Below are 25549 nucleotides of genomic sequence, written 5' to 3' on the forward strand. Positions count from 1 at the left end.
TCCATCAGCGACGCGCCCTGCCAGAAAAAAAAAGAAAAAGGCATCATTAGACATACACAAAGGTCTTAACAGAAAACATACCTGCGATTCCATCAGCGACGCGCCCTGCCAGAAAAAAAGAAAACATGACATTAGACATACACAAAGGTCTTAACAGAAAACATACCTGCGATTCCATCAGCAACGCGCCCTGCCAGAAAAAAAAAGAAAAAGGCATCATTAGACATACACAAAGGTCTTAACAGAAAACATACCTGCGATTCCATCAGCGACGCGCCCTGCCAGAAAAAAAAAGGAAAAGGCATCATTAGACATACACAAAGGTCTTAACAGAAAACATACCTGCGATTCCATCAGCGACGCGCCCTGCCAGAAAAAAAAAGAAAAAGGCATCATTAGACATACACAAAGGTCTTAACAGAAAACATACCTGCGATTCCATCAGCGACGCGCCCTGCCAGAAAAAAAAAGGAAAAGGCATCATTAGACATACACAAAGGTCTTAACAGAAAACATACCTGCGATTCATCAGCGACGCGCCCTGCCAGAAAAAAAAAGAAAAAGGCATCATTAGACATACACAAAGGTCTTAACAGAAAACATACCTACGATTCCATCAGCGACGCGCCCTGCCAGAAAAAAAAAGAAAAAGGCATCATTAGACATACACAAAGGTCTTAACAGAAAACATACCTGCGATTCCATCAGCGACGCGCCCTGCCAGAAAAAATAAGAAAAAGGCATCATTAGACATACACAAAGGTCTTAACAGAAAACATACCTGCGGTTCCATCAGCGACGCGCCCTGCCAGAAAAAAAAAGAAAAAGGCATCATTAGACATACACAAAGGTCTTAACAGAAAACATACCTGCGATTCCATCAGCGACGCGCCCTGCCAGAAAAAAAAGAAAAAGGCATCATTAGACATACACAAAGGTCTTAACAGAAAACATACCTGCGTTTCCATCAGCGACGCGCCCTGCCAGAAAAAAAAAGAAAAAGGCATCATTAGACATACACAAAGGTCTTAACAGAAAACATACCTGCGATTCCATCAGCGACGCGCCCTGCCAGAAAAAAAAAGAAAAAGGCATCATTAGACATACACAAAGGTCTTAACAGAAAACATACCTGCGATTCCATCAGCGACGCGCCCTGCCAGAAAAAAAAAAGAAAAAGGCATCATTAGACATACACAAAGGTCTTAACAGAAAACATACCTGCGATTCCATCAGCGACGCGCCCTGCCAGAAAAAAAAAGAAAAAGGCATCATTAGACATACACAAAGGTCTTAACAGAAAACATACCTGCGATTCCATCAGCGACGCGCCCTGCCAGAAAAAAAAAGAAAAAGGCATCATTAGACATACACAAAGGTCTTAACAGAAAACATACCTGCGATTCCATCAGCGACGCGCCCTGCCAGACAAAAAAAAGAAAAAGGCATCATTAGACATACACAAAGGTCTTAACAGAAAACATACCTGCGATTCCATCAGCGACGCTCCCTGCCAGAAAAAAAGAAAACATGACATTAGACATACACAAAGGTCTTAACAGATAACATACCCTCAAATGTCCTGTAGGCCACACGACCTAAAGAAAAAAAAAGAAAAAGGCATCATTAGACATACACAAAGGTCTTAACAGAAAACATACCTGCGATTCCATCAGCGACGCTCCCTGCCAGAAAAAAAGAAAACATGACATTAGACATACACAAAGGTCTTAACAGAAAACATACCTGCGATTCCATCAGCGACGCGCCCTGCCAGAAAAAAAAAGAAAAAGGCATCATTAGACATACACAAAGGTCTTAACAGAAAACATACCTGCGATTCCATCAGCGACGCGCCCTGCCAGAAAAAAACAGCAAAAGGCATCATTAGACATACACAAAGGTCTTAACAGAAAACATACCTGCGATTCCATCAGCGACGCGCCCTGCCAGAAAAAAAAAGAAAAAGGCATCATTAGACATACACAAAGGTCTTAACAGAAAACATACCTGCGATTCCATCAGCGACGCGCCCTGCCAGAAAAAAAGAAAACATGACATTAGACATACACAAAGGTCTTAACAGATAACATACCCTCAAATGTCCTGTAGGCCACACGACCTAAAGAGAAAAAAAAAGAAAAAGGCATCATTAGACATACACAAAGGTCTTAACAGAAAACATACCTTCTATTCCATCAGCGACGCGCCCTGCCAGAAAAAAAGAAAACATGACATTAGACATACACAAAGGTCTTAACAGAAAACATACCTGCGATTCCATCAGCGACGCGCCCTGCCAGAAAAAAAAAAGAAAAAGGCATCATTAGACATACACAAAGGTCTTAACAGAAAACATACCTGCGATTCCATCAGCGACGCGCCCTGCCAGAAAAAAAGAAAACATGACATTAGACATACACAAAGGTCTTAACAGTAAACATACCTGCGATTCCATCAGCGACGCGCCCTGCCAGAAAAAAAAGAAAAAGGCATCATTAGACATACACAAAGGTCTTAACAGAAAACATACCTGCGATTCCATCAGCGACGCGCCCTGCCAGAAAAAAAAAGAAAAAGGCATCATTAGACATACACAAAGGTCTTAACAGAAAACATACCTGCGATTCCATCAGCGACGCGCCCTGCCAGAAAAAAAAAGAAAAAGGCATCATTAGACATACACAAAGGTCTTAACAGAAAACATACCTGCGATTCCATCAGCGACGCGCCCTGCCAGAAAAAAAAAAGAAAAAGGCATCATTAGACATACACAAAGGTCTTAACAGAAAACATACCTGCGATTCCATCAGCGACGCGCCCTGCCAGAAAAAAAAGAAAAAGGCATCATTAGACATACACAAAGGTCTTAACAGAAAACATACCTGCGATTCCATCAGCGACGCGCCCTGCCAGAAAAAAAGAAAACATGACATTAGACATACACAAAGGTCTTAACAGAAAACATACCTGCGATTCCATCAGCGACGCGCCCTGCCAGAAAAAAAGAAAACATGACATTAGACATACACAAAGGTCTTAACAGATAACATACCCTCAAATGTCCTGTAGGCCACACGACCTAAAGAGAAAAAAAAAGAAAAAGGCATCATTAGACATACACAAAGGTCTTAACAGAAAACATACCTTCTATTCCATCAGCGACGCGCCCTGCCAGAAAAAAAGAAAACATGACATTAGACATACACAAAGGTCTTAACAGAAAACATACCTGCGATTCCATCAGCGACGCGCCCTGCCAGAAAAAAAAAAGAAAAAGGCATCATTAGACATACACAAAGGTCTTAACAGAAAACATACCTGCGATTCCATCAGCGACGCGCCCTGCCAGAAAAAAAGAAAACATGACATTAGACATACACAAAGGTCTTAACAGTAAACATACCTGCGATTCCATCAGCGACGCGCCCTGCCAGAAAAAAAAGAAAAAGGCATCATTAGACATACACAAAGGTCTTAACAGAAAACATACCTGCGATTCCATCAGCGACGCGCCCTGCCAGAAAAAAAAAGAAAAAGGCATCATTAGACATACACAAAGGTCTTAACAGAAAACATACCTGCGATTCCATCAGCGACGCGCCCTGCCAGAAAAAAAAAGAAAAAGGCATCATTAGACATACACAAAGGTCTTAACAGAAAACATACCTGCGATTCCATCAGCGACGCGCCCTGCCAGAAAAAAAGAAAACATGACATTAGACATACACAAAGGTCTTAACAGAAAACATACCTGCGATTCCATCAGCGACGCGCCCTGCCAGAAAAAAAAAGAAAAAGGCATCATTAGACATACACAAAGGTCTTAACAGAAAACATACCTGCGATTCCATCAGCGACGCGCCCTGCCAGAAAAAAAAAGAAAAAGGCATCATTAGACATACACAAAGGTCTTAACAGAAAACATACCTGCGATTCCATCAGCGACGCGCCCTGCCAGAAAAAAAAAGAAAAAGGCATCATTAGACATACACAAAGGTCTTAACAGAAAACGTACCTGCGATTCCATCAGCGACGCTCCCTGCCAGAAAAAAAGAAAACATGACATTAGACATACACAAAGGTCTTAACAGATAACATACCCTCAAATGTCCTGTAGGCCACACGACCTAAAGAAAAAAAAAGAAAAAGGCATCATTAGACATACACAAAGGTCTTAACAGAAAACATACCTGCGATTCCATCAGCGACGCGCCCTGCCAGAAAAAAAGAAAACATGACATTAGACATACACAAAGGTCTTAACAGAAAACATACCTGCGATTCCATCAGCGACGCGCCCTGCCAGAAAAAAAAAGAAAAAGGCATCATTAGACATACACAAAGGTCTTAACAGAAAACATACCTGCGATTCCATCAGCGACGCGCCCTGCCAGAAAAAAAAAGCAAAAGGCATCATTAGACATATACAAAGGTCTTAACAGAAAACATACCTGCGATTCCATCAGCGACGCGCCCTGCCAGAAAAAAAAAGAAAAAGGCATCATTAGACATACACAAAGGTCTTAACAGAAAACATACCTGCGATTCCATCAGCGACGCGCCCTGCCAGAAAAAAAAAGAAAAAGGCATCATTAGACATACACAAAGGTCTTAACAGAAAACATACCTGCGATTCCATCAGCGACGCGCCCTGCCAGAAAAAAAAAGAAAAAGGCATCATTAGACATACACAAAGGTCTTAACAGAAAACATACCTGCGATTCCATCAGCGACGCGCCCTGCCAGAAAAAAAAAAGAAAAAGGCATCATTAGACATACACAAAGGTCTTAACAGAAAACATACCTGCGATTCCATCAGCGACGCGCCCTGCCAGAAAAAAAGAAAACATGACATTAGACATACACAAAGGTCTTAACAGAAAACATACCTGCGATTCCATCAGCGACGCGCCCTGCCAGAAAAAAAAAGAAAAAGGCATCATTAGACATACACAAAGGTCTTAACAGAAAACATACCTGCGATTCCATCAGCGACGCGCCCTGCCAGAAAAAAAGAAAACATGACATTAGACATACACAAAGGTCTTAACAGAAAACATACCTGCGATTCCATCAGCAACGCGCCCTGCCAGAAAAAAAAAGAAAAAGGCATCATTAGACATACACAAAGGTCTTAACAGAAAACATACCTGCGATTCCATCAGTGACGCGCCCTGCCAGAAAAAAAAAGGAAAAGGCATCATTAGACATACACAAAGGTCTTAACAGAAAACATACCTGCGATTCCATCAGCGACGCGCCCTGCCAGAAAAAAAAAGAAAAAGGCATCATTAGACATACACAAAGGTCTTAACAGAAAACATACCTGCGATTCCATCAGCGACGCGCCCTGCCAGAAAAAAAAAGAAAAAGGCATCATTAGACATACACAAAGGTCTTAACAGAAAACATACCTGCGATTCCATCAGCGACGCGCCCTGCCAGAAAAAAAAAGAAAAAGGCATCATTAGACATACACAAAGGTCTTAACAGAAAACATACCTACGATTCCATCAGCGACGCGCCCTGCCAGAAAAAAAAAGAAAAAGGCATCATTAGACATACACAAAGGTCTTAACAGAAAACATACCTGCGATTCCATCAGCGACGCGCCCTGCCAGAAAAAATAAGAAAAAGGCATCATTAGACATACACAAAGGTCTTAACAGAAAACATACCTGCGGTTCCATCAGCGACGCGCCCTGCCAGAAAAAAAAAGAAAAAGGCATCATTAGACATACACAAAGGTCTTAACAGAAAACATACCTGCGATTCCATCAGCGACGCGCCCTGCCAGAAAAAAAAGAAAAAGGCATCATTAGACATACACAAAGGTCTTAACAGAAAACATACCTGCGTTTCCATCAGCGACGCGCCCTGCCAGAAAAAAAAAGAAAAAGGCATCATTAGACATACACAAAGGTCTTAACAGAAAACATACCTGCGATTCCATCAGCGACGCGCCCTGCCAGAAAAAAAAAGAAAAAGGCATCATTAGACATACACAAAGGTCTTAACAGAAAACATACCTGCGATTCCATCAGCGACGCTCCCTGCCAGAAAAAAAGAAAACATGACATTAGACATACACAAAGGTCTTAACAGATAACATACCCTCAAATGTCCTGTAGGCCACACGACCTAAAGAAAAAAAAAGAAAAAGGCATCATTAGACATACACAAAGGTCTTAACAGAAAACATACCTGCGATTCCATCAGCGACGCTCCCTGCCAGAAAAAAAGAAAACATGACATTAGACATACACAAAGGTCTTAACAGAAAACATACCTGCGATTCCATCAGCGACGCGCCCTGCCAGAAAAAAAAAGAAAAAGGCATCATTAGACATACACAAAGGTCTTAACAGAAAACATACCTGCGATTCCATCAGCGACGCGCCCTGCCAGAAAAAAAAAGAAAAAGGCATCATTAGACATACACAAAGGTCTTAACAGAAAACATACCTGCGATTCCATCAGCGACGCGCCCTGCCAGAAAAAAAAAGAAAAAGGCATCATTAGACATACACAAAGGTCTTAACAGAAAACATACCTGCGATTCCATCAGCGACGCGCCCTGCCAGAAAAAAAAAGAAAAAGGCATCATTAGACATACACAAAGGTCTTAACAGAAAACATACCTACGATTCCATCAGCGACGCGCCCTGCCAGAAAAAAAAAGAAAAAGGCATCATTAGACATACACAAAGGTCTTAACAGAAAACATACCTGCGATTCCATCAGCGACGCGCCCTGCCAGAAAAAATAAGAAAAAGGCATCATTAGACATACACAAAGGTCTTAACAGAAAACATACCTGCGGTTCCATCAGCGACGCGCCCTGCCAGAAAAAAAAAGAAAAAGGCATCATTAGACATACACAAAGGTCTTAACAGAAAACATACCTGCGATTCCATCAGCGACGCGCCCTGCCAGAAAAAAAAGAAAAAGGCATCATTAGACATACACAAAGGTCTTAACAGAAAACATACCTGCGTTTCCATCAGCGACGCGCCCTGCCAGAAAAAAAAAGAAAAAGGCATCATTAGACATACACAAAGGTCTTAACAGAAAACATACCTGCGATTCCATCAGCGACGCGCCCTGCCAGAAAAAAAAAGAAAAAGGCATCATTAGACATACACAAAGGTCTTAACAGAAAACATACCTGCGATTCCATCAGCGACGCGCCCTGCCAGAAAAAAAAAAGAAAAAGGCATCATTAGACATACACAAAGGTCTTAACAGAAAACATACCTGCGATTCCATCAGCGACGCGCCCTGCCAGAAAAAAAAAGAAAAAGGCATCATTAGACATACACAAAGGTCTTAACAGAAAACATACCTGCGATTCCATCAGCGACGCGCCCTGCCAGAAAAAAAAAGAAAAAGGCATCATTAGACATACACAAAGGTCTTAACAGAAAACATACCTGCGATTCCATCAGCGACGCGCCCTGCCAGACAAAAAAAAGAAAAAGGCATCATTAGACATACACAAAGGTCTTAACAGAAAACATACCTGCGATTCCATCAGCGACGCTCCCTGCCAGAAAAAAAGAAAACATGACATTAGACATACACAAAGGTCTTAACAGATAACATACCCTCAAATGTCCTGTAGGCCACACGACCTAAAGAAAAAAAAAGAAAAAGGCATCATTAGACATACACAAAGGTCTTAACAGAAAACATACCTGCGATTCCATCAGCGACGCTCCCTGCCAGAAAAAAAGAAAACATGACATTAGACATACACAAAGGTCTTAACAGAAAACATACCTGCGATTCCATCAGCGACGCGCCCTGCCAGAAAAAAAAAGAAAAAGGCATCATTAGACATACACAAAGGTCTTAACAGAAAACATACCTGCGATTCCATCAGCGACGCGCCCTGCCAGAAAAAAAAAGCAAAAGGCATCATTAGACATACACAAAGGTCTTAACAGAAAACATACCTGCGATTCCATCAGCGACGCGCCCTGCCAGAAAAAAAAAGAAAAAGGCATCATTAGACATACACAAAGGTCTTAACAGAAAACATACCTGCGATTCCATCAGCGACGCGCCCTGCCAGAAAAAAAAAGAAAAAGGCATCATTAGACATACACAAAGGTCTTAACAGAAAACATACCTGCGATTCCATCAGCGACGCGCCCTGCCAGAAAAAAAAAGAAAAAGGCATCATTAGACATACACAAAGGTCTTAACAGAAAACATACCTGCGATTCCATCAGCGACGCGCCCTGCCAGAAAAAAAGAAAACATGACATTAGACATACACAAAGGTCTTAACAGATAACATACCCTCAAATGTCCTGTAGGCCACACGACCTAAAGAAAAAAAAAGAAAAAGGCATCATTAGACATACACAAAGGTCTTAACAGAAAACATACCTGCGATTCCATCAGCGACGCGCCCTGCCAGAAAAAAAGAAAACATGACATTAGACATACACAAAGGTCTTAACAGAAAACATACCTGCGATTCCATCAGCGACGCGCCCTGCCAGAAAAAAAAAGAAAAAGGCATCATTAGACATACACAAAGGTCTTAACAGAAAACATACCTGCGATTCCATCAGCAACGCTCCCTGCCAGAAAAAAAAAGAAAAAGGCATCATTAGACATACACAAAGGTCTTAACAGAAAACATACCTGCGATTCCATCAGCGACGCGCCCTGCCAGAAAAAAAAAAGAAAAAGGCATCATTAGACATACACAAAGGTCTTAACAGAAAACATACCTGCGATTCCATCAGCGACGCGCCCTGCCAGAAAAAAAAAGAAAAAGGCATCATTAGACATACACAAAGGTCTTAACAGAAAACATACCTGCGATTCCATCAGCGACGCGCCCTGCCAGAAAAAAAAAGAAAAAGGCATCATTAGACATACACAAAGGTCTTAACAGAAAACATACCTGCGATTCCATCAGCGACGCGCCCTGCCAGAAAAAAAAAGAAAAAGGCATCATTAGACATACACAAAGGTCTTAACAGAAAACATACCTGCGATTCCATCAGCGACGCGCCCTGCCAGAAAAAAAGAAAACATGACATTAGACATACACAAAGGTCTTAACAGATAACATACCCTCAAATGTCCTGTAGGCCACACGACCTAAAGAAAAAAAAAGAAAAAGGCATCATTAGACATACACAAAGGTCTTAACAGAAAACATACCTTCGATTCCATCAGCGACGCGCCCTGCCAGAAAAAAAGAAAACATGACATTAGACATACACAAAGGTCTTAACAGAAAACATACCTGCGATTCCATCAGCGACGCGCCCTGCCAGAAAAAAAAAGAAAAAAGCATCATTAGACATACACAAAGGTCTTAACAGAAAACATACCTGCGATTCCATCAGCGACGCGCCCTGCCAGAAAAAAAGAAAACATGACATTAGACATACACAAAGGTCTTAACAGATAACATACCCTCAAATGTCCTGTAGGCCACACGACCTAAAGAAAAAAAAGAAAAAGGCATCAATAGACATACACAAAGGTCTTAACAGAAACCATACCTTCGATTCCATCAGCGACGCGCCCTGCCAGAAAAAAAGAAAACATGACATTAGACATACACAAAGGTCTTAACAGAAAACATACCTGCGATTCCATCAGCGACGCGCCCTGCCAGAAAAAAAAGGAAAAGGCATCATTAGACATACACAAAGGTCTTAACAGAAAACATACCTGCGATTCCATCAGTGACGCGCCTTGCCAGAAAAAAAAAGAAAAAGGCATCATTAGACATACACAAAGGTCTTAACAGAAAACATACCTGCGATTCCATCAGCGACGGGCCCTGCCAGAAAAAAAAAGAAAAAGGCATCATTAGACATACACAAAGGTCTTAACAGAAAACATACCTGCGATTCCATCAGCAACGCGCCCTGCCAGATAAAAAAGAAAAAGGCATCATTAGACATACACAAAGGTCTTAACAGAAAACATACCTGCGATTCCATCAGCGACGCGCCCTGCCAGAAAAAAAGAAAACATGACATTAGACATACACAAAGGTCTTAACAGAAAACATACCTGCGATTCCATCAGCAACGCGCCCTGCCAGAAAAAAAAAGAAAAAGGCATCATTAGACATACACAAAGGTCTTAACAGAAAACATACCTGCGATTCCATCAGCGACGCGCCCTGCCAGAAAAAAAAAGAAAAAGGCATCATTAGACATACACAAAGGTCTTAACAGAAAACATACCTGCGATTCCATCAGCGACGCGCCCTGCCAGAAAAAAAAAGCAAAAGGCATCATTAGACATACACAAAGGTCTTAACAGAAAACATACCTGCGATTCCATCAGCGACGCGCCCTGCCAGAAAAAAAAAGAAAAAGGCATCATTAGACATACACAAAGGTCTTAACAGAAAACATACCTACGATTCCATCAGCGATGCGCCCTGCCAGAAAAAAAAAGAAAAAGGCATCATTAGACATACACAAAGGTCTTAACAGAAAACATACCTGCGATTCCATCAGCGACGCGCCCTGCCAGAAAAAATAAGAAAAAGGCATCATTAGACATACACAAAGGTCTTAACAGAAAACATACCTGCGGTTCCATCAGCGACGCGCCCTGCCAGAAAAAAAAAGAAAAAGGCATCATTAGACATACACAAAGGTCTTAACAGAAAACATACCTGCGATTCCATCAGCGACGCGCCCTGCCAGAAAAAAAAAGAAAAAGGCATCATTAGACATACACAAAGGTCTTAACAGAAAACATACCTGCGATTCCATCAGCGACGCGCCCTGCCAGAAAAAAAGAAAACATGACATTAGACATACACAAAGGTCTTAACAGATAACATACCCTCAAATGTCCTGTAGGCCACACGACCTAAAAAAAAAAAAAAAAAAAGGCATCATTAGACATACACAAAGGTCTTAACAGAAAACATACCTGCGATTCCATCAGCGACGCGCCCTGCCAGAAAAAAAGAAAACATGACATTAGACATACACAAAGGTCTTAACAGAAAACATACCTGCGTTTCCATCAGCGACGCGCCCTGCCAGAAAAAAAAAGAAAAAGGCATCATTAGACATACACAAAGGTCTTAACAGAAAACGTACCTGCGATTCCATCAGCGACGCGCCCTGCCAGAAAAAAAAAGAAAAAGGCATCATTAGACATACACAAAGGTCTTAACAGAAAACATACCTGCGATTCCATCAGCGACGCGCCCTGCCAGAAAAAAAAAGAAAAAGGCATCATTAGACATACACAAAGGTCTTAACAGAAAACATACCTGCGATTCCATCAGCGACGCGCCCTGCCAGAAAAAAAAAAGAAAAAGGCATCACTAGACATACACAAAGGTCTTAACAGAAAACATACCTGCGATTCCATCAGCGACGCGCCCTGCCAGAAAAAAAAAGCAAAAGGCATCATTAGACATACACAAAGGTCTTAACAGAAAACATACCTGCGATTCCATCAGCGACGCGCCCTGCCAGAAAAAAAAAGAAAAAGGCATCATTAGACATACACAAAGGTCTTAACAGAAAACATACCTACGATTCCATCAGCGACGCGCCCTGCCAGAAAAAAAAAGAAAAAGGCATCATTAGACATACACAAAGGTCTTAACAGAAAACATACCTGCGATTCCATCAGCGACGCGCCCTGCCAGAAAAAATAAGAAAAAGGCATCATTAGACATACACAAAGGTCTTAACAGAAAACATACCTGCGGTTCCATCAGCGACGCGCCCTGCCAGAAAAAAAAAGAAAAAGGCATCATTAGACATACACAAAGTTCTTAACAGAAAACATACCTGCGATTCCATCAGCGACGCGCCCTGCCAGAAAAAAAAAGAAAAAGGCATCATTAGACATACACAAAGGTCTTAACAGAAAACATACCTGCGATTCCATCAGCGACGCGCCCTGCCAGAAAAAAAGAAAACATGACATTAGACATACACAAAGGTCTTAACAGATAACATACCCTCAAATGTCCTGTAAGCCACACGACCTAAAAAAAAAAAAAAAAAAAGGCATCATTAGACATACACAAAGGTCTTAACAGAAAACATACCTGCGATTCCATCAGCGACGCGCCCTGCCAGAAAAAAAGAAAACATGACATTAGACATACACAAAGGTCTTAACAGAAAACATACCTGCGTTTCCATCAGCGACGCGCCCTGCCAGAAAAAAAAAGAAAAAGGCATCATTAGACATACACAAAGGTCTTAACAGAAAACGTACCTGCGATTCCATCAGCGACGCGCCCTGCCAGAAAAAAAAAGAAAAAGGCATCATTAGACATACACAAAGGTCTTAACAGAAAACATACCTGCGATTCCATCAGCGACGCGCCCTGCCAGAAAAAAAAAGAAAAAGGCATCATTAGACATACACAAAGGTCTTAACAGAAAACATACCTGCGATTCCATCAGCGACGCGCCCTGCCAGAAAAAAAAAAGAAAAAGGCATCATTAGACATACACAAAGGTCTTAACAGAAAACATACCTGCGATTCCATCAGCGACGCGCCCTGCCAGAAAAAAAAAGAAAAAGGCATCATTAGACATACACAAAGGTCTTAACAGAAAACATACCTGCGATTCCATCAGCGACGCGCCCTGCCAGAAAAAGAAAGAAAAAGGCATCATTAGACATACACAAAGGTCTCAACAGAAAACATACCTGCGATTCCATCAGCGACGCGCCCTGCCAGAAAAAAAAAGAAAAAGGCATCATTAGACATACACAAAGGTCTTAACAGAAAACATACCTGCGATTCCAACAGCGACGCGCCCTGCCAGAAAAAAAAAAGAAAAAGGCATCATTAGACATACACAAAGGTCTTAACAGAAAACATACCTGCGATTCCATCAGCGACGCGCCCTGCCAGAAAAAAAAAGAAAAAGGCATCATTAGACATACACAAAGGTCTTAACAGAAAACATACCTGCGATTCCATCAGCGACGCGCCCTGCCAGAAAAAAAAAGAAAAAGGCATCATTAGACATACACAAAGGTCTTAACAGAAAACATACCTGCGGTTCCATCAGCGACGCGCCCTGCCAGAAAAAAAAAGAAAAAGGCATCATTAGACATACACAAAGGTCTTAACAGAAAACATACCTGCGATTCCATCAGCGACGCGCCCTGCCAGAAAAAAAAAGAAAAAGGCATCATTAGACATACACAAAGGTCTTAACAGAAAACATACCTGCGATTCCATCAGCGACGCGCCCTGCCAGAAAAAAAAAAGAAAAAGGCATCATTAGACATACACAAAGGTCTTAACAGAAAACATACCTGCGATTCCATCAGCGACGCGCCCTGCCAGAAAAAAAAAGAAAAAGGCATCATTAGACATACACAAAGGTCTTAACAGAAAACATACCTGCGATTCCATCAGCGACGCGCCCTGCCAGAAAAAAAGAAAACATGACATTAGACATACACAAAGGTCTTAACAGAAAACATACCTGCGATTCCATCAGCGACGCGCCCTGCCAGAAAAAAAAAGAAAAAGGCATCATTAGACATACACAAAGGTCTTAACAGAAAACATACCTGCGATTCCATCAGCGACGCGCCCTGCCAGAAAAAGAAAGAAAAAGGCATCATTAGACATACACAAAGGTCTCAACAGAAAACATACCTGCGATTCCATCAGCGACGCGCCCTGCCAGAAAAAAAAAGAAAAAGGCATCATTAGACATACACAAAGGTCTTAACAGAAAACATACCTGCGATTCCAACAGCGACGCGCCCTGCCAGAAAAAAAAAAGAAAAAGGCATCATTAGACATACACAAAGGTCTTAACAGAAAACATACCTGCGATTCCATCAGCGACGCGCCCTGCCAGAAAAAAAAAGAAAAAGGCATCATTAGACATACACAAAGGTCTTAACAGAAAACATACCTGCGATTCCATCAGCGACGCGCCCTGCCAGAAAAAAAAAGAAAAAGGCATCATTAGACATACACAAAGGTCTTAACAGAAAACATACCTGCGATTCCATCAGCGACGCGCCCTGCCAGAAAAAAAAAGAAAAAGGCATCATTAGACATACACAAAGGTCTTAACAGAAAACATACCTGCGATTCCATCAGCGACGCGCCCTGCCAGAAAAAAAAAGAAAAAGGCATCATTAGACATACACAAAGGTCTTAACAGAAAACATACCTGCGATTCCATCAGCGACGCGCCCTGCCAGAAAAAAAAAGCAAAAGGCATCATTAGACATACACAAAGGTCTTAACAGAAAACATACCTGCGATTCCATCAGCGACGCGCCATGCCAGAAAAAAAGAAAACATGACATTAGACATACACAAAGGTCTTAACAGATAACATACCCTCAAATGTCCTGTAGGCCACACGACCTAAAGAAAAAAAAAGAAAAAGGCATCATTAGACATACACAAAGGTCTTAACAGAAAACATACCTGCGATTCCATCAGCGACGCGCCCTGCCAGAAAAAAAGAAAACATGACATTAGACATACACAAAGGTCTTAACAGAAAACATACCTGCGATTCCATCAGCGACGCGCCCTGCCAGAAAAAAAAAGAAAAAGGCATCATTAGACATACACAAAGGTCTTAACAGAAAACATACCTGCGATTCCATCAGCGACGCGCCCTGCCAGAAAAAAAAAGAAAAAGGCATCATTAGACATACACAAAGGTCTTAACAGAAAACATACCTGCGATTCCATCAGCGACGCACCCTGCCAGAAAAAAAAAGAAAAAGGCATCATTAGACATACACAAAGGTCTTAACAGAAAACATACCTGCGATTCCATCAGCGACGCGCCCTGCCAGAAAAAAAAAGAAAAAGGCATCATTAGACATACACAAAGGTCTTAACAGAAAACATACCTGCGATTCCATCAGCGACGCGCCCTGCCAGAAAAAAAAAGAAAAAGGCATCATTAGACATACACAAAGGTCTTAACAGAAAACATACCTGCGATTCCATCAGCGACGCGCCCTGCCAGAAAAAAAGAAAACATGACATTAGACATACACAAAGGTCTTAACAGAAAACATACCTGCGATTCCATCATTAACGCGCCCTGCCAGAAAAAAAAAGAAAAAGGCATCATTAGACATACACAAAGGTCTTAACAGAAAACATACCTGCGATTCCATCAGCGACGCGCCCTGCCAGAAAAAAAAAGAAAAAGGCATCATTAGACATACACAAAGGTCTCAACAGAAAACATACCTGCGATTCCATCAGCGACGCGCCCTGCCAGAAAAAAAAAGAAAAAGGCATCATTAGACATACACAAAGGTCTTAACAGAAAACATACCTGCGATTCCATCAGCGACGCGCCCTGCCAGAAAAAAAAAAGAAAAATGCATCATTAGACATACACAAAGGTCTTAACAGAAAACATACCTGCGATTCCATCAGCGACGCGCCCTGCCAGAAAAAAAAAGAAAAAGGCATCATTAGACATACACAAAGGTCTCAACAGAAAACATACCTGCGATTCCATCAGCGACGCGCCCTGCCAGAAAAAAAAAGAAAAAGGCATCATTAGACATACACAAAGGTCTTAACAGAAAACATACCTGCGATTCCATCAGCGACGCGCCCTGCCAGAAAAAAAAAAGAAAAATGCATCATTAGACATACACAAAGGTCTTAACAGAAAACATACCTGCGATTCCATCAGCGACGCGCCCTGCCAGAAAAAAAAAGAAAAAGGCATCATTAGACATACACAAAGGTCTTAACAGAAAACATACCTGCAATTCCATCAGCGACGCGCCCTGCCAGAAAAAAAGAAAACATGACATTAGACATACACAAAGGTCTTAACAGAAAACATACCTGCGATTCCATCCGCGACGCGCCCTGCCAGAAAAAAAAAGAAAAAGGCATCATTAGACATACACAAAGGTCTTAACAGAAAACATACCTGCGATTCCATCAGCGACGCGCCCTGCCAGAAAAAAAAAGAAAAAGGCATCATTAGACATACACAAAGGTCTTAACAGAAAACATACCTGCGATTCCATCAGCGACGCGCCCTGCCAGAAAAAAAGAAAACATGACATTAGACATACACAAAGGTCTTAACAGAAAACATACCTGCGATTCCATCAGCGACGCGCCCTGCCAGAAAAAAAAAGAAAAAGGCATCATTAGACATACACAAAGGTCTTAACAGAAAACATACCTGCAATTCCATCAGCGACGCGCCCTGCCAGAAAAAAAGAAAACATGACATTAGACATACACAAAGGTCTTAACAGATAACATACCCTCAAATGTCCTGTAGGCCACACGACCTAAAGAAAAAAAAAGAAAAAGGCATCATTAGACATACACAAAGGTCTTAACAGAAAACATACCTTCAATTCCATCAGCGACGCGCCCTGCCAGAAAAAAAGAAAACATGACATTAGACATACACAAAGGTCTTAACAGAAAACATACCTGCGATTCCATCAGCGACGCGCCCTGCCAGAAAAAAAAAGAAAAAGGCATCATTAGACATACACAAAGGTCTTAACAGAAAACATACCTGCAATTCCATCAGCGACGCGCCCTGCCAGAAAAAAAGAAAACATGACATTAGACATACACAAAGGTCTTAACAGAAAACATACCTGCGATTCCATCAGCGACGCGCCCTGCCAGAAAAAAAAAGAAAAAGGCATCATTAGACATACACAAAGGTCTCAACAGAAAACATACCTGCGATTCCATCAGCGACGCGCCCTGCCAGAAAAAAAAAGAAAAAGGCATCATTAGACATACACAAAGGTCTTAACAGAAAACATACCTGCGATTCCATCAGCGACGCGCCCTGCCAGAAAAAAAAAAAGAAAAATGCATCATTAGACATACACAAAGGTCTTAACAGAAAACATACCTGCGATTCCATCAGCGACGCGCCCTGCCAGAAAAAAAAAGAAAAAGGCATCATTAGACATACACAAAGGTCTTAACAGAAAACATACCTGCGATTCCATCAGCGACGCGCCCTGCCAGAAAAAAAAAGAAAAAGGCATCATTAGACATACACAAAGGTCTTAACAGAAAACATACCTGCGATTCCATCAGCGACGCGCCCTGCCAGAAAAAAAAAGAAAAAGGCATCATTAGACATACACAAAGGTCTTAACAGAAAACATACCTGCGATTCCATCAGCGACGCGCCCTGCCAGAAAAAAAAAGAAAAAGGCATCATTAGACATACACAAAGGTCTTAACAGAAAACATACCTGCGATTCCATCAGCGACGCGCCCTGCCAGAAAAAAAAAAGAAAAAGGCATCATTAGACATACACAAAGGTCTTAACAGAAAACATACCTGCGATTCCATCAGCGACGCGCCCTGCCAGAAAAAAAGAAAACATGACATTAGACATACACAAAGGTCTTAACAGATAACATACCCTCAAATGTCCTGTAGGCCACACGACCTAAAGAAAAAAAAAGAAAAAGGCATCATTAGACATACACAAAGGTCTTAACAGAAAACATACCCTCAATTCCATCAGCAACGCGCCCTGCCAGAAAAAAAGAAAACATGACATTAGACATACACAAAGGTCTTAACAGAAAACATACCTGCGATTCCATCAGCGACGCGCCCTGCCAGAAAAAAAAAGAAAAAGGCATCATTAGACATACACAAAGGTCTTAACAGAAAACATACCTGCAATTCCATCAGCGACGCGCCCTGCCAGAAAAAAAGAAAACATGACATTAGACATACACAAAGGTCTTAACAGAAAACATACCTGCGATTCCATCCGCGACGCGCCCTGCCAGAAAAAAAAAGAAAAAGGCATCATTAGACATACACAAAGGTCTTAACAGAAAACATACCTGCGATTCCATCAGCGACGCGCCCTGCCAGAAAAAAAAAGAAAAAGGCATCATTAGACATACACAAAGGTCTTAACAGAAAACATACCTGCGATTCCATCAGCGACGCGCCCTGCCAGAAAAAAAGAAAACATGACATTAGACATACACAAAGGTCTTAACAGAAAACATACCTGCGATTCCATCAGCGACGCGCCCTGCCAGAAAAAAAAAGAAAAAGGCATCATTAGACATACACAAAGGTCTTAACAGAAAACATACCTGCAATTCCATCAGCGACGCGCCCTGCCAGAAAAAAAGAAAACATGACATTAGACATACACAAAGGTCTTAACAGATAACATACCCTCAAATGTCCTGTAGGCCACACGACCTAAAGAAAAAAAAAGAAAAAGGCATCATTAGACATACACAAAGGTCTTAACAGAAAACATACCTTCAATTCCATCAGCGACGCGCCCTGCCAGAAAAAAAGAAAACATGACATTAGACATACACAAAGGTCTTAACAGAAAACATACCTGCGATTCCATCAGCGACGCGCCCTGCCAGAAAAAAAAAGAAAAAGGCATCATTAGACATACACAAAGGTCTTAACAGAAAACATACCTGCAATTCCATCAGCGACGCGCCCTGCCAGAAAAAAAGAAAACATGACATTAGACATACACAAAGGTCTTAACAGAAAACATACCTGCGATTCCATCAGCGACGCGCCCTGCCAGAAAAAAAAAGAAAAAGGCATCATTAGACATACACAAAGGTCTCAACAGAAAACATACCTGCGATTCCATCAGCGACGCGCCCTGCCAGAAAAAAAAAGAAAAAGGCATCATTAGACATACACAAAGGTCTTAACAGAAAACATACCTGCGATTCCATCAGCGACGCGCCCTGCCAGAAAAAAAAAAAGAAAAATGCATCATTAGACATACACAAAGGTCTTAACAGAAAACATACCTGCGATTCCATCAGCGACGCGCCCTGCCAGAAAAAAAAAGAAAAAGGCATCATTAGACATACACAAAGGTCTTAACAGAAAACATACCTGCGATTCCATCAGCGACGCGCCCTGCCAGAAAAAAAAAGAAAAAGGCATCATTAGACATACACAAAGGTCTTAACAGAAAACATACCTGCGATTCCATCAGCGACGCGCCCTGCCAGAAAAAAAAAGAAAAAGGCATCATTAGACATACACAAAGGTCTTAACAGAAAACATACCTGCGATTCCATCAGCGACGCGCCCTGCCAGAAAAAAAAAGAAAAAGGCATCATTAGACATACACAAAGGTCTTAACAGAAAACATACCTGCGATTCCATCAGCGACGCGCCCTGCCAGAAAAAAAAAAGAAAAAGGCATCATTAGACATACACAAAGGTCTTAACAGAAAACATACCTGCGATTCCATCAGCGACGCGCCCTGCCAGAAAAAAAGAAAACATGACATTAGACATACACAAAGGTCTTAACAGATAACATACCCTCAAATGTCCTGTAGGCCACACGACCTAAAGAAAAAAAAAGAAAAAGGCATCATTAGACATACACAAAGGTCTTAACAGAAAACATACCCTCAATTCCATCAGCAACGCGCCCTGCCAGAAAAAAAGAAAACATGACATTAGACATACACAAAGGTCTTAACAGAAAACATACCTGCGATTCCATCAGCGACGCGCCCTGCCAGAAAAAAAAAGAAAAAGGCATCATTAGACATACACAAAGGTCTTAACAGAAAACATACCTGCGATTCCATCAGTGACGCGCCCTGCCAGAAAAAAAAAGAAAAAGGCATCATTAGACATACACAAAGGTCTCAACAGAAAACATACCTGCGATTCCATCAGCGACGCGCCCTGCCAGAAAAAAAAAGAAAAAGGCATCATTAGACATACACAAAGGTCTTAACAGAAAACATACCTGCGATTCCATCAGCGACGCGCCCTGCCAGAAAAAAAAAAGAAAAATGCATCATTAGACATACACAAAGGTCTTAACAGAAAACATACCTGCGATTCCATCAGCGACGCGCCCTGCCAGAAAAAAAAAGAAAAAGGCATCATTAGACATACACAAAGGTCTTAACAGAAAACATACCTGCGATTCCATCAGCGACGCGCCCTGCCAGAAAAAAAAAGAAAAAGGCATCATTAGACATACACAAAGGTCTTAACAGAAAACATACCTGCGATTCCATCAGCGACGCGCCCTGCCAGAAAAAAAAAAGAAAAATGCATCATTAGACATACACAAAGGTTTTAACAGAAAACATACCTGCGATTCCATCAGCGACGCGCCCTGCCAGAAAAAAAAAGAAAAAGGCATCATTAGACATACACAAAGGTCTTAACAGAAAACATACCTGCGATTCCATCAGCGACGCGCCCTGCCAGAAAAAAAAAGAAAAAGGCATCATTAGACATACACAAAGTTCTTAACAGAAAACATACCTGCGATTCCATCAGCGACGCGCCCTGCCAGAAAAAAAAAGAAAAAGGCATCATTAGACATACACAAAGGTCTTAACAGAAAACATACCTGCGATTCCATCAGCGACGCGCCCTGCCAGAAAAAAAAAGAAAAAGGCATCATTAGACATACACAAAGGTCTTAACAGAAAACATACCTGCGTTTCCATCAGCGACGCGCCCTGCCAGAAAAAAAAAAGAAAAAGGCATCATTAGACATACACAAAGGTCTTAACAGAAAACATACCTGCGATTCCATCAGCGACGCGCCCTGCCAGAAAAAAAGAAAACATGACATTAGACAAACACAAAGGTCTTAACAGATAACATACCCTCAAATGTCCTGTAGGCCACACGACCTAAAGAAAAAAAAAGAAAAAGGCATCATTAGACATACACAAAGGTCTTAACAGAAAACATACCTTCAATTCCATCAGCGACGCGCCCTGCCAGAAAAAAAGAAAACATGACATTAGACATACACAAAGGTCTTAACAGAAAACTTACCTGCGATTCCATCAGCGACGCGCCCTGCCAGAAAAAAAAAGAAAAAGGCATCATTAGACATACACAAAGGTCTTAACAGAAAACATACCTGCGATTCCATCAGTGACGCGCCCTGCCAGAAAAAAAAAGAAAAAGGCATCATTAGACATACACAAAGGTCTTAACAGAAAACATACCTGCGATTCCATCAGCGACGCGCCCTGCCAGAAAAAAAAAGAAAAAGGCATCATTAGACATACACAAAGGTCTTAACAGAAAACATACCTGCGATTCCATCAGCAACGCGCCCTGCCAGAAAAAAAAAGAAAAAGGCATCATTAGACATACACAAAGGTCTTAACAGAAAACATACCTGCGATTCCATCAGCGACGCGCCCTGCCAGAAAAAAAGAAAACATGACATTAGACATACACAAAGGTCTTAACAGAAAACATACCTGCGATTCCATCAGCAACGCGCCCTGCCAGAAAAAAAAAGAAAAAGGCATCATTAGACATACACAAAGGTCTTAACAGAAAACATACCTGCGATTCCATCAGCGACGCGCCCTGCCAGAAAAAAAAAGAAAAAGGCATCATTAGACATACACAAAGGTCTTAACAGAAAACATACCTGCGATTCCATCAGCGACGCGCCCTGCCAGAAAAAAAAAGAAAAAGGCATCATTAGACATACACAAAGGTCTTAACAGAAAACATACCTGCGATTCCATCAGCGACGCGCCCTGCCAGAAAAAAAAAGCAAAAGGCATCATTAGACATACACAAAGGTCTTAACAGAAAACATACCTGCGATTCCATCAGCGACGCGCCCTGCCAGAAAAAAAAAGAAAAAGGCATCATTAGACATACACAAAGGTCTTAACAGAAAACATACCTGCGATTCCATCAGCGACGCGCCCTGCCAGAAAAAAAAAGAAAAAGGCATTATTAGACATACACAAAGGTCTTAACAGAAAACATACCTGCGATTCCATCAGCGACGCGCCCTGCCAGAAAAAAAAAGAAAAAGGCATCATTAGACATACACAAAGGTCTTAACAGAAAACATACCTGCGATTCCATCAGCGACGCGCCCTGCCAGAAAAAAAAAAGAAAAAGGCATCATTAGACATACACAAAGGTCTTAACAGAAAACATACCTGCGATTCCATCAGCGACGCGCCCTGCCAGAAAAAAAAAGAAAAAGGCATCATTAGACATACACAAAGGTCTTAACAGAAAACATACCTGCAATTCCATCAGCGACGCGCCCTGCCAGAAAAAAAGAAAACATGACATTAGACATACACAAAGGTCTTAACAGAAAACATACCTGCGATTCCATCAGCGACGCGCCCTGCCAGAAAAAAAAAGAAAAAGGCATCATTAGACATACACAAAGGTCTTAACAGAAAACATACCTGCAATTCCATCAGCGACGTGCCCTGCCAGAAAAAAAAAGAAAAAGGCATCATTAGACATACACAAAGGTCTTAACAGAAAACATACCTGCGATTCCATCAGCGACGCGCCCTGCCAGAAAAAAAAAGAAAAAGGCATCATTAGACATACACAAAGGTCTTAACAGAAAACATACCTGCGATTCCATCAGCGACGCGCCCTGCCAGAAAAAAAAAGAAAAAGGCATCATTAGACATACACAAAGGTCTTAACAGAAAACATACCTGCGATTCCATCAGCGACACGCCCTGCCAGAAAAAAAAAGAAAAAGGCATCATTAGACATACACAAAGGTCTTAACAGAAAATATACCTGCGATTCCATCAGCGACGCGCCCTGCCAGAAAAAAAGAAAACATGACATTAGACATACACAAAGGTCTTAACAGATAACATACCCTCAAATGTCCTGTAGGCCACACGACCTAAAGAAAAAAAAGAAAAAGGCATCATTAGACATACACAAAGGTCTTAACAGAAAACATACCTGCGATTCCATCAGCGACGCGCCCTGCCAGAAAAAAAAAGAAAAAGGCATCATTAGACATACACAAAGGTCTTAACAGAAAACATACCTACGATTCCATCAGCGACGCGCCCTGCCAGAAAAAAAGAAAACATGACATTAGACATACACAAAGGTCTTAACAGATAACATACCCTCAAATGTCCTGTAGGCCACACGACCTAAAGACAAAAAAAGAAAAAGGCATCATTAGACATACACAAAGGTCTTAACAGAAAACATACCTGCGATTCCATCAGCGACGCGCCCTGCCAGAAAAAAAAAAAGAAAAAGGCATCATTAGACATACACAAAGGTCTTAACAGAAAACATACCTGCGATTCCATCAGCGACGCGCCCTGGCAGAAAAAAAAAGAAAAAGGCATCATTAGACATACACAAAGGTCTTAACAGAAAACATACCTGCGATTCCATCAGCGACGCGCCCTGCCAGAAAAAAAGAAAACATGACATTAGACATACACAAAGGTCTTAACAGAAAACATACCTGCGATTCCATCAGCGACGCGCCCTGCCAGAAAAAAAAAGAAAAAGGCATCATTAGACATACACAAAGGTCTTAACAGAAAACATACCTGCGATTCCATCAGCGACGCGCCCTGCCAGAAAAAAAAAGAAAAAGGCATCATTAGACATACACAAAGGTCTCAACAGAAAACATACCTGCGATTCCATCAGCGACGCGCCCTGCCAGAAAAAAAAAGAAAAAGGCATCATTAGACATACACAAAGGTCTTAACAGAAAACATACCTGCGATTCCATCAGCGACGCGCCCTGCCAGAAAAAAAAAAGAAAAATGCATCATTAGACATACACAAAGGTCTTAACAGAAAACATACCTGCGATTCCATCAGCGACAAGCCCTGCCAGAAAAAAAAAGAAAAAGGCATCATTAGACATACACAAAGGTCTTAACAGAAAACATACCTGCGATTCCATCAGCGACGCGCCCTGCCAGAAAAAAAAAGAAAAAGGCATCATTAGACATACACAAAGTTCTTAACAGAAAACATACCTGCGATTCCATCAGCGACGCGCCCTGCCAGAAAAAAAAAGAAAAAGGCATCATTAGACATACACAAAGGTCTTAACAGAAAACATACCTGCGATTCCATCAGCAACGCGCCCTGCCAGAAAAAAAAAGAAAAAGACATCATTAGACATACACAAAGGTCTTAACAGAAAACATACCTGCGTTTCCATCAGCGACGCGCCCTGCCAGAAAAAAAAAAGAAAAAGGCATCATTAGACATACACAAAGGTCTTAACAGAAAACATACCTGCGATTCCATCAGCGACGCGCCCTGCCAGAAAAAAAGAAAACATGACATTAGACAAACACAAAGGTCTTAACAGATAACATACCCTCAAATGTCCTGTAGGCCACACGACCTAAAGAAAAAAAAAGAAAAAGGCATCATTAGACATACACAAAGGTCTTAACAGAAAACATACCTTCAATTCCATCAGCGACGCGCCCTGCCAGAAAAAAAGAAAACATGACATTAGACATACACAAAGGTCTTAACAGAAAACTTACCTGCGATTCCATCAGCGACGCGCCCTGCCAGAAAAAAAAAGAAAAAGGCATCATTAGACATACACAAAGGTCTTAACAGAAAACATACCTGCGATTCCATCAGTGACGCGCCCTGCCAGAAAAAAAAAGAAAAAGGCATCATTAGACATACACAAAGGTCTTAACAGAAAACATACCTGCGATTCCATCAGCGACGCGCCCTGCCAGAAAAAAAAAGAAAAAGGCATCATTAGACATACACAAAGGTCTTAACAGAAAACATACCTGCGATTCCATCAGCAACGCGCCCTGCCAGAAAAAAAAGAAAAAGGCATCATTAGACATACACAAAGGTCTTAACAGAAAACATACCTGCGATTCCATCAGCGACGCGCCCTGCCAGAAAAAAAGAAAACATGACATTAGACATACACAAAGGTCTTAACAGATAACATACCCTCAAATGTCCTGTAGGCCACACGACCTAAAGAAAAAAAAAGAAAAAGGCATCATTAGACATACACAAAGGTCTTAACAGAAAACATACCCTCAATTCCATCAGCGACGCGCCCTGCCAGAAAAAAAGAAAACATGACATTAGACATACACAAAGGTCTTAACAGAAAACATACCTGCGATTCCATCAGCGACGCGCCCTGCCAGAAAAAAAAAGAAAAAGGCATCATTAGACATACACAAAGGTCTTAACAGAAAACATACCTGCGATTCCATCAGTGACGCGCCCTGCCAGAAAAAAAAAGAAAAAGGCATCATTAGACATACACAAAGGTCTCAACAGAAAACATACCTGCGATTCCATCAGCGACGCGCCCTGCCAGAAAAAAAAAGAAAAAGGCATCATTAGACATACACAAAGGTCTTAACAGAAAACATACCTGCGATTCCATCAGCGACGCGCCCTGCCAGAAAAAAAAAGAAAAAGGCATCATTAGACATACACAAAGGTCTTAACAGAAAACATACCTGCGATTCCATCAGCGACGCGCCCTGCCAGAAAAAAAAAGAAAAAGGCATTATTAGACATACACAAAGGTCTTAACAGAAAACATACCTGCGATTCCATCAGCGACGCGCCCTGCCAGAAAAAAAAAGAAAAAGGCATCATTAGACATACACAAAGGTCTTAACAGAAAACATACCTGCGATTCCATCAGCGACGCGCCCTGCCAGAAAAAAAAAAAAAAAGGCATCATTAGACAT

The sequence above is a fragment of the Mytilus trossulus genome, chromosome 4 (assembly GCF_036588685.1).
Source record: "Mytilus trossulus isolate FHL-02 chromosome 4, PNRI_Mtr1.1.1.hap1, whole genome shotgun sequence".
In the NCBI taxonomy this organism is placed as follows: domain Eukaryota; kingdom Metazoa; phylum Mollusca; class Bivalvia; order Mytilida; family Mytilidae; genus Mytilus; species Mytilus trossulus.